The sequence below is a fragment of the Erythrolamprus reginae genome, chromosome 3 (genome assembly GCF_031021105.1).
Source record: "Erythrolamprus reginae isolate rEryReg1 chromosome 3, rEryReg1.hap1, whole genome shotgun sequence".
NCBI lineage: Eukaryota > Metazoa > Chordata > Lepidosauria > Squamata > Dipsadidae > Erythrolamprus > Erythrolamprus reginae.
In genome coordinates, this window is record NC_091952.1 from 110,403,882 (window position 1) to 110,414,654 (window position 10,773).

At 39.7% G+C, this 10,773-nt stretch overlaps 1 long non-coding RNA gene across 1 annotated transcript in view; it reads right to left on the bottom strand.

The window, feature by feature from the left end:
* Nucleotides 1–4,355, bottom strand: part of LOC139164357 (uncharacterized) — a 283,996-nt gene extending 279,641 nt beyond the window's left edge. The window contains exon 1 of the long non-coding RNA XR_011558610.1: nt 4,211–4,355. This is a non-coding gene — a long non-coding RNA (uncharacterized lncRNA). The remainder of the gene's footprint in view (nt 1–4,210) is intronic.
* Nucleotides 4,356–10,773: the final 6,418 nt, after the last annotated feature.

The following is a 10,773-nucleotide window of genomic DNA, read 5'->3' on the forward strand; positions in this document are numbered from 1 at the left end:
TCCTTGACCAATAAAGAGGCCCTCCATTCTGGAGGCCACGCAGACAAGCACCACTGGTCACCTAACACAACCCAAAGCCACAAGTCCCTGCAGCATCAGAACACAACTGCAATTCAGCTTCCAAAAGAAGCTCTTGCCTCCAAAAAGACAACCCATTAATGTTCTAAGCACCCCCGCCACCCGCAGAGGTCCGCCCTGACCCCTGCACATAAGCGGGTACGATGATGGGGCAAACGGAGCCCCTTCATCGCAGCATATAACCTCCTAGAAAAAACCCTGCCCAGCACCACGACCCGGCGGGCAAAAGTAAGTATCCCAGCTAGTTCCCGGAGCTGCCGAAGAGAGACCTTCCCGCAGCCCCAGAACCGTACCAAGGGTATCCCTGATTTTAGTTAACTTATCCAGGGGCAATCTAGAAGATTGCACCTCCGAGTCCAATTCAATACCGAGGAAGGTAATCTTGGTGGCGGGGCCCTCGGTCCCCGCAGAGGCTAAAGGCACCCCCAGCAGAGCGCAAAGGGCTTCGAAGTCCCGCATTAGAGCAAAGCATTGCTCTGAATGCGCAGTCCCCGCCACCAAGAATCCCTGAAGGTAGTGAACGACCGAGCCCAGACAACTGCGCCTCCCGAGCGCCCACTCCAAGAAGGTGCTCAAGCTCTCCAAAAGAGAGCACGAGACAGAGCAACCCATGGGTAAAGCCCTGTCCACATAAAAAACCACCTTTGAAATGGAAGCCCAACAGCTCGAAGCCGTCTGGGTGTATGGGGAGGAGCCGGGATGCTGACCTAATGTCGCATTTATCCATAGGGGCTCCAACCCCATACTCCCTTACCATGGCCACGGCCGCATCAAAGGATGCGTGCCGGACTGAACAAAGTCCGTCAGGAACGAAATCATTCACTGACAGGCAGCGCAGCAGCAGGAAGCTGCCACCAAGGGCCCAACTGCCCTCAGTACAGGGGCCACGAACCGGGGGGGCCCCACACACGCGAGCCCTCCGCCCGAGCCCCCACGTCCCAAGGGGTCTACCAGAACGATCCCCCCCATTGCGAAAGAGGGGGCAACAGACGAAAAACGGCACAAGGCCCAGCCTCCCCGCCGGACCAGAAGCCCCCGGACCGGTCCACGAGCCTCCGATGAGGCTTCCAAAATGGCGGCCGCAACCCGCGGCCGCCTCTTACTAGGGCCTCGGATGGGGCTTTCGCCCAGCTGCTCCAATGATCGGCAGCCTCCCCAAGCCTCCGACGAGGCTTCCAAAAGCGGCAGCCACCCATGCGGCCGCCGAAAGAGGCTCCAAGAGCAGACAGCCACGTGTCTGCTCTTTTGACGTGGTCTGGGCGAAACAGGCTGAACCCGGGCCTGCACGCCCTTTTATAGGGCTGGCAAGCCCCGCCCGGCCACGTCAGCAATCAGGCCACACTGGCCTGATTCTCGGCCGAAGTCTCGCAATCTCGCGAGACTTCAGCCGAGATCCAAGATGGCGGCTGCCATGTGTCCGTGCCGTCCCGACCCTCCTGCAAAAGGCACCGGCCGGTAAGTCTGCCGGTGCTATTTGTGATGCTCTTCAGTTGTTTGGTAGTTTTCCATACATTTGCCTATGATATTTTTCTCTCTTTCGCAACTGAGGATGGAGATAGTTGTGATCTCATTTTTCTTGACTGTTGATGTCCCCATGTGAGGCTAGGGATGTAGTTTTGGGTACCACAGCCCTAATTAGTCTGTTGACCCATAGGCTTCTATCCTTACCCCTACCAGTCAGTATTTGCATTATGAAAAGCAGAAAATGACTGCAGATATTTGTTTGTTTGGCAATGTTTTACAGATAAACATTTATGGTAAGAATTAAACAGCATGCAAAAATTAATCACTTTCAAAGTTAAATAGCAAGCAGATCAGCACCTTAACAATACATCTAAAATACAGGGCATGCAATTAATCCATAAATATTTTGTGAAAGAAATCAATTTGAAACATTTTTCTTAAGAAAAATGCTATTCTAGAAAGCTGGTGCTACTACTGAGAAATTGTGGTTTTATACTTTATATCTCATTCCTCTCCCCTTGTTTCATGGAAGTTGAGCACCTTGTCCTTGGCTGACTGTGACTTCCAAAATATATAGATCAACACCTGGAATTGATACTGATAATCTTTTGGAAACCAATGAATTTCATCAGAAAATGATATCGATAGAGAAGCCACATAGACTTTCCTTTTCACCAATCCTACAGAATGCCAGGATTGACCCAACTGGGGAATGAAAAAAACAAGAAGTATAGCTATCATCTTTTCTATTTTTATTATCTTTTCTTTTCTGTTATCTTCTCTAACATTTGAGGCGTGCATAAGTGCACTAGTGTGCCTTCCGTCCCCTGTCCAATTGTCTCTCCTTATCTCATTTATCTTTTCTTCCTTTCAAATTATACTTTTATATCTTTTCTTCTATTCGTTTCTTTAGTTATATTACTACATATCTATTCTCTTCGATGTGTATTATGCATTGGACTAAATAAATAAATGAATAAATGAATGAATGAATGAATAAATAAATAAATAAATAAATAAATAAATAAATAAATAAATAAATAAATAAATAAATAAATAAATAAATAAATAAATAAATAAATAAATAAATCCACCCATCTGTTTTTTCACAAACTAATATTTCAGGAGCACATTTTAAATTTTCTGTTTCTTCTGATGATTATTCTTTGCTGTCACCTAGTACTCAGAATTCATCCTTAAACATTACACCTAGAAACACTCACAAAACAGCCATTAAGGTCAAAACCAATTCAACAGCCACAAACTAAGCTAAAACAATACCTAATTACATCAAATACCATTGATATGAGTCATTGTTGCAAGATCTGTGTACTTTAAGGCCACAATTGATGAAGCAGATGGAGCCATCAAAACTTTGCAGCTGTGACATTAATACAGTAGTTAAAAATAACTGTATTGATCTTTGACACCTATAAAAATGTTTTCAGGATTGATCATAAATTAGATTAAGGTAGACAAGCTGATATTGAACTAGACTATGAAGAAAGTCCACCAGTTAGCACAAAGACAGGTAACCAGATAAATTATTTATCTAATCCAGGCAAAGTTTATCTATTCATCACAATATTTGCTCTTCTATGAACTGAACAAAAATAAGATTTAATTAATGTAAAGTATTCTAGATTATCACAATTTTGGAAAGGAATGAAGATGAATGCCTTGTAGCCTGAATGTTAAAATATTTACATTTTATTTTAATATATTTCTTATTGATTTATGAGAGGGACTTACGTTCATTGTAAAGTTATTTTGAAATTAACTAGGAGCAATATAATGATCCAATGCTCTTCTTAAGCAGCAGAAATTCTGAAATTTATTCCAGTGAAATTTTTTACCTTGCCAAGAATCTGATGTAGATGCATGCAAGTACCAAAAATCAAAGACAAATTCCATATTAGATTTGCATGATTTTATTCTGTGTAAATTCACTTCAATTGCTTAAGACATGAGAGACTCAAAGCAAATAACATTGTAATGTGACAAATGAAGTTTTATCACTGAACTTAGATTGTTGCTTAATGGGGAAAAGTGGACAAAAGTATGCTGTCCAATGCAGACTACAGCACAACTGTGTTACAGCTGAGTTGACCCCTGAGGTGGAGCTGCTGCTGTGAAGGGAACAGAATAGTTGCTATGGAAAAAACCAATTCTTACCGATACGCTAGGTGACTCTGTTCTGGTAGCAGCTGCCAGACTGCACAATTTGCACGCAACCACTCCGGTGCTGGTCATCGGGTGGTGCTATCTTTTTTTCTGAATTTCAGGGCTTTATTGCTTCTTTTTGCATGTGAGGAAGAAAATAATGTCAAAATCGCATAAGCGTGAACGTCCCCTCATGAGATTTCAGCACTTTTTTGCTTCCTGCGCACGTGTGGAAGCAAAATTGCATGAGGGATGCATGCGCACAAGCGTGCTCAAATCAGGAGGATGCATGCAGAGCGCACCAGTATGTGGATAAGTGCAACCCACCACTAGAAGAAACAAACTGATTTTAGGGTTAATGCTGTATTTGCTTTTGTCCTTGGTTTGTTGAGAAGGATGTTACATAGAAAGACAGTCCACAGGTGTGCCCACTTTTATTTTTAGAGAGGATTGATATCACCCTATTGAAGAAAGCAGAAACTTGTACATAGCATGCAAACGATACCTTCACACAGTGGCTCAGGAAGCCATAATCCATCAACACATTTTGTTTGATGCAGATTGGAACCACAGCGGTATTTTGCAACCTGGCTGGTCTTAAACTGCTTTGTACGTGGAACAGTTGGATCAAAGTCTGCATACCGTGGACGTGTACATGTTCGTGGATTAACTAACAATTCAAATATTGTTACATGAGTATTTGTATAATAAATCAATTATTCTTCTCTTTATTTATATAATCCATTCTTCTTCTTCTAGACTGACTTCATATTCCAAATACATTTATTGATTAATTTCTGCTTTATTCATCTGTTCTCTATTCTGAATGGCAGATCCCTTATGCAGGATTTTAGATTTGATGCAATCATCAGACAGGTAATCCAGAAAGTTGGCCTTAATGAAGTAGGTGGCATATAGGTTGGATTGATAAACAAACAAACAAAAGGGATAACCTCATCCCTTTCCTTTCTGTTCCCATTCTGAATTTCAAGGCTGCCAGTTATTGATCTCCCCAATTGTGAAGATCATAAGAGTCCAAATCTATGGTAGAATAGTTTAATTTAAAAAATGAAAACTGTAGCTTTGACCCCTCTGTGACAGCCTTTTCTCTGTGACGGCCTCTCAAATATTGGAAGACTGCTGTCATGTCACTCCTACTCCTTCTCTTTCTAAGATTAGACTTACCCAGTTCCTGCATCCGTTCATTGTATCTTTTTAGACTCCAGCCCCCTAATCTATTCAATTCAATTTATTACAGTCATAGATAGAGACCATATGTGTGTGTATGAGTTTGTGTGTGTGTGTATAAAGAGCTCGATCTTACTAGTCTCCCTCCCTTTTCATTATCAGCAAAAATGTTATACACACACAAAATTTATAATAATAAATTATCTATGATAACATCCAGTCTGTCAATTACAGTCTGTTTAATACTAAAAAGGAAAGGAATAAGCAGTGTAAAGGTTTGCCACATTTGTATAAAATTGCTGTAGTGGTTTAAACACGTGTTTCTGATGAATCCACAGTGCTGTTGCACAGAATATAGCTCCTTGTGTTATAGTTATGGACTGCTCGTCCTTAAGCAGCCACTTGAGATAAGAACTACGACATCGAACATGCAAACAAATTATCCACATTACTAACGTGGGCAAGCAACTGCCCATACCCCATTATCTTCCTCGGAGACCTCAACCTACCACACATTAACTGGTCCTTAAATGAATGCAACATGGAAACCATCCATTATACTATATATATTATCGTCACCTATCTGGGACTCGACCAACTAGTAACTAACAATACCAGACTTGATAACTGTCTGGATCTCATCTTCTGCAACAGCAAAAGTGCAATATATGGTTTACAAATAACAGAACCATTTTCCAACAGTGACCACAGCATGATAAACTTCACTCTCAACCTAAGCCACACTACGATCCACCAAAATAATACAACATCAAAATTCAATTTCAAAAAAGCGAACTACGAACTCATTGAAGCCCACCTCTCAACATTAAACTGAAAAACTCTATTCTCTGATTGCTACACCACTGATGACCTCTACAACACATTCCTACTTGAAATGAAAATTATTATCAGACTTCATGTACCTCTAACATGTACCACACAAAAAAAAAACACCCTCCCCATCTTAATAAGAAAATTACAAACAAGAAAAAAATCTTTCTGGAGAAAAACAAAAAAAGGACAAGTTTCCAACTTCAAAAGCCGATATGAAAGCATTTGCAATCAAATAAAAGCAGAATGCCTTAACTACTACAGCAAACAAGAGGAAAACCTCTTAAGCACCAAATCTAATAGAGCTTTCTACAACTTTGTCAACAATAAACTCAAAGACTCTAGACCTATCCCACCTCTCAAAGGACCCAACAACAAAGAAAAGCACGATGACTCACCCAAAGCTAACCTCCTCAACTTTTGCTTTGTCTCTGTCTTTGTTAACAGCAATGGCTCATCCCCCAATGTCATCAATCGCACCTCAAACTCCCTCAACGACCTAACCCAAGTAGAATTCACTGAAGACCAAGTTGAAAAAGCATTACGTGACCATAAACCTTCTCTATCAGTCAGACTAGACGGTCTATGTGCTTACTTCCTAAAAAAGGTCTTTTCTGCCATAGCTGAACCACTAAGCATAATTTTTGAAAAATCCTTCAGAACCAGCATACTTCCTAAGCTATGGTCGAAAGCAATGGTCATCCCCATCTTCAAAAAAGGAGACCCTTCTCTTGTCGATAACTACAGACCAATATCATTATGCTGCATCTCATGTAAAGTCATGGAATCAATTATAAACAAATCAATTACTCTCCATCTACAAACTAATAACTTGCTCTCTAACAAACAATTTGGATTCAGAAAAAAATTATCCTGCAACCTGCAGCTTCTCCACTGCAAAAATATATGTACAACTCATCTAGATCAAGGGAAATCTATAGATGCAATTTATATTGACTTCTGCAAAGCCTTTGATTCATTGGTCCATGACAAACTACTCCTAAAACTCAAATCCTATGGCATCTCAGGATGCCTCCACAGCTGGATTATAGCATTCCTGTCAAACAGACAACAAGCAGTCAAAATAGGAAGCACCATATCCACCCCCACTCAGTTAAAGACCGCGATATATTAATAATAAAAGATTTAAGTGCCAAAGCCCACTGCAACAACATAGCCAAGAAGGCTTCAAGTGTTGTAAACCTAATCCTACGTAGCTTCTGCTCTGGCAATCTCACACTACTTACCAGAGCTTACAAAACTTTCGCCAGACCCATCCTCGAATACAGTTCATCCATTTGGAACCCAAATCGCATCTCAATCATTCATACCCTTGAAAATGTCCAAAGATACTTCACCAGACGAGCCCTTCACTCCTCCACTCGAAACAGAATACCCTACGAGACTAGACTTTCAATCCTGGGCCTACAAAGCCTAGAACTAAGATGCCTTAAACAAGATCTAAGTATTGCCCACAAGATCATATGCTGCAATGTCCTGCCTGTCGACGACTACTTCAGCTTCAACCACAACAACACAAAAGCACACAATAGATTTAAACTTAATATTAACCGCTCCAAACTTGACTGTAAAAAATATGACTTCAGTAACCGAGTTGTTGAAGCATGGAACTCATTACCTGACTCCATAGTGTCCTCCCCAACCCCCAACACTTTACCCTTGGATTATCCACGGTTGACCTATCCAGATTCCTAAGAGGTCAGTAAGGGATGAGTACAAGTGCACTAGAGTGCCTTCCGTCCCCTGTCCTATTGCTCTCCTATATCTCCTATACCTTTCTTCTATTCTTATATCTCTTCTTCTATTCTTTCATTGATATGTTCTATTCCTATAACTTCTCTTCTATTCTATCTTAGATATATTTTACTATGAGTACATCCTGTATAACCTTCATCGTGTATTTTACTATGTGCTTACCCACTAAAACTCTCATTGTGTATTGGACAAAATCAATCAATCAATAAAGTGTCAGAACAGCCAAGATACCTAGCAGCTATTGGAAAGATTTTTTTTCATAACTCTGTGTAAAAGGAACATTGAAGGAGTGTGTGTGATCTTCACCTCTCCTGAGCCACATGAACTTTTTTTGCTACTCTTCTCTATATCCTCTTTAGAGTTTCAACATCTTTTTCTATTATGGTAAAAAAAAAACTGAATGCAGTATTCCAAGTATGTCTTAACAAAGTAGTATAAAGCTGTACTAGTATTTCATGTGACCTTGATAATATTGCTCTATTGATATAGCCTAGGACTTCATTGGCTTTTTTAGCAGCTGCTGCACACCACTGGCTCATATTTAAGTGATTGTCCATTGAGACTCCTATATCCCTCTAAAAATTAATGTTATTGAACTACATGCCACATATTTTATACCTAGCCATTTGATTGTTCTTGTCCAAAGATAAAACCTTACTTTTCTCACCACTGAATTTGCACTGCACTGAATTTGCATTTTAGAATCTGCCAGTTTTTCACTACAAAGATGAGGTACCAGTAAACTTGAACCAGTAATTATAACCTGGATCATTTGGTTTTACCATGTACTAGAAGAGCCACCTAACACTTTTATCATTGGAGGCCATTTCTATGAATCAACATAATCCCATCAGGATTACGTTTGAATTGAATCATTTTCAAAAGCATTAAAATCTTTCTTTTTCATAGATCCTGTGAAAATCCCATTTAAACAGAGATCAGACAGAAAAAATAACCACACTGGCAGTTCCCATTGTTATCCTGCTGAATCACACTTCTGAGCAATCATGTCAATAATTAATGCTGTTCCAAGATAAGCTTAAAATTCATTTCTATAGGTTCAATCATAACACTCTAGATTACCAAGACATGATGGTACTTCCCACTGTCCATGAAGACACTTAGCTGGGTTAGTCCCAATAATGGCATGTTGTCGATTGCATTTGTATTTCACAGTGTCACCATGCCTGTATATGAATGACTCAACATCATCAACAAATCCGTTTCTAATTATTGGAGGTCGTCCACATGTTTTTGATTCCTCTGTTGAAAGCAGCAGAAAAAGGAATTACTACATAAAGGTATTAATAATTTAGCTTCTTCTAACAATTTGCCCTTGTTATCAAACAATCAATCAATATAAAAATTACGGACAGTTTTTATTTTTTCAGTTTTGTTAGAGACCTTTAATATCTGTAACAGAAAGTTCTGACCAAATGGAGGAGGAAAATATATGTGAACATCCATATTCCAGCTAACACTCAATTCGTACTGATGTCAACTTGCAAAGCTTTCCAGACCAGTTTTCAAGTTGCCCTAAGTAGTAATGTGGGGAGCACTGACAGAGCTGCTCAGCTGCCTCAACCAAGAATACATTCCAAACATGCCTTTCTACAGATTGTATCCCAGGCTACCAGAGCCAGCAGGAGGAGTGTGGGTTTTACAGTCAGCCAGCGTGTTCCATTGGAGAATGTGATTTATGTCACATGTAGCTGGGAGTGGAGGGACAGGGTCATGAAGACCCATAAATTACATGGGGTCAAAGCTGACTTCACTGGAGTAATTGCTGCAATATTACTCCTAATAAATGACTGGATTTCTTTTGAAACTTTGCTCAAGACTCATGAATTAATTAGGGCATCTTTCGGAAACTTCACAGAGAGTCAGCTCTGACCACATGTAATTCATGGACCCCCGTGATCCTGTCTCCCCCCAAGGTGTATCATAAATTACATTTTCCAATGGAACATGTTAACTGGCTGTAAAACCCACACCCTTCCTGCTGGTTCCGATACAACTGTATTACCATAACTTAAATATTTGTATTGCTAATTATTTGAATCATTTGCTGCAATTTCTTGTCAAGTTATCAAGTTGTCAAGTTATCATTTAATTTTCAACATTGAAGTCTTAAACCTGTTATGGTACTTCTAATATGATTTGGTGAACCAACTAGCTACATTAAGCCCACATTTCCAATACATTTTTGGAAATATCACAAATTTTCTGAATATCATGCTACCTCTAACCATGTCTGATTTTACCATTTGTTCTCATGGAGCCATGGAAATGTTACAAAGAGGAGGACAACTCTCAATTATTACTTCCTGTTGTGAGGAAAAAAGACTCGAGTGTTAGAATTAAGTACAGGAATATATTCATGACTCATGAGATTATTAGAATAAATCAGAATATAATTTAATTCCTCTATAATTTTGTTACTTAAACACTGGAAAATAACCCCTTCCATTCTCTTCTAATGTATTGGAATCTGTTTTAAAGGAAGATTCCAGTTTACACACCATGGAACACTCCCACCACCACTCCCCCTCCCAGATAAGTACAATAAAATACCATGTTACATTTACAAGTCTGTCTGCTCATATTTCTTCTTGTGAACACATCTTTCAGGCAGCTGCTTCTTACCTGTGCATGTTGGTAAGAGTGTCCATTCACCATCCACACACTCTATGATTTTTGATCCATATAGTGCAAATGAGATTTCACACTGAACCTCCGATAGATCACCATGCTCAAAACCTCCTTTACGTTTACCAGTAATTATGCCATGTGGAATGATTGGTAATGCCAGACAATGTTAGTTAATCTGGTTTTCTGGTATCTTCAGTATTGAAGATGTTGATAATATCTTGTCTTCATTCTCACAGTGGATCTACTTCCTATCTATTGTCTTTCTACCCAGACATGAATGGAAGAAAGCTCAATTTTTCAGATGAGAGACCTGCCTCTGAGCACACTTATTTTGGAATGGAGCTACACCTGCTTTTAACATTGTTGTTGTCCTCTACCAACAATTTGTAATACATTAAGGCCAATGTTGCAAATACAGAACTAAATAATTCACATGCCTTCTGTGGAACTAGAGGGTCAATAGAACTAGAAGGAAGTTTAAGCAGATTCTGTGACATCTGTACTCTAAGAGCAAACAGAATATATTGTAATTTCTAGGGTTCCTAATACTAAAAAGCCCAGGAAGTTTATGGAACTCCCTCAATGTGCTAAAGTTTCTTAGCTCACAGCATTTCAAGGAAT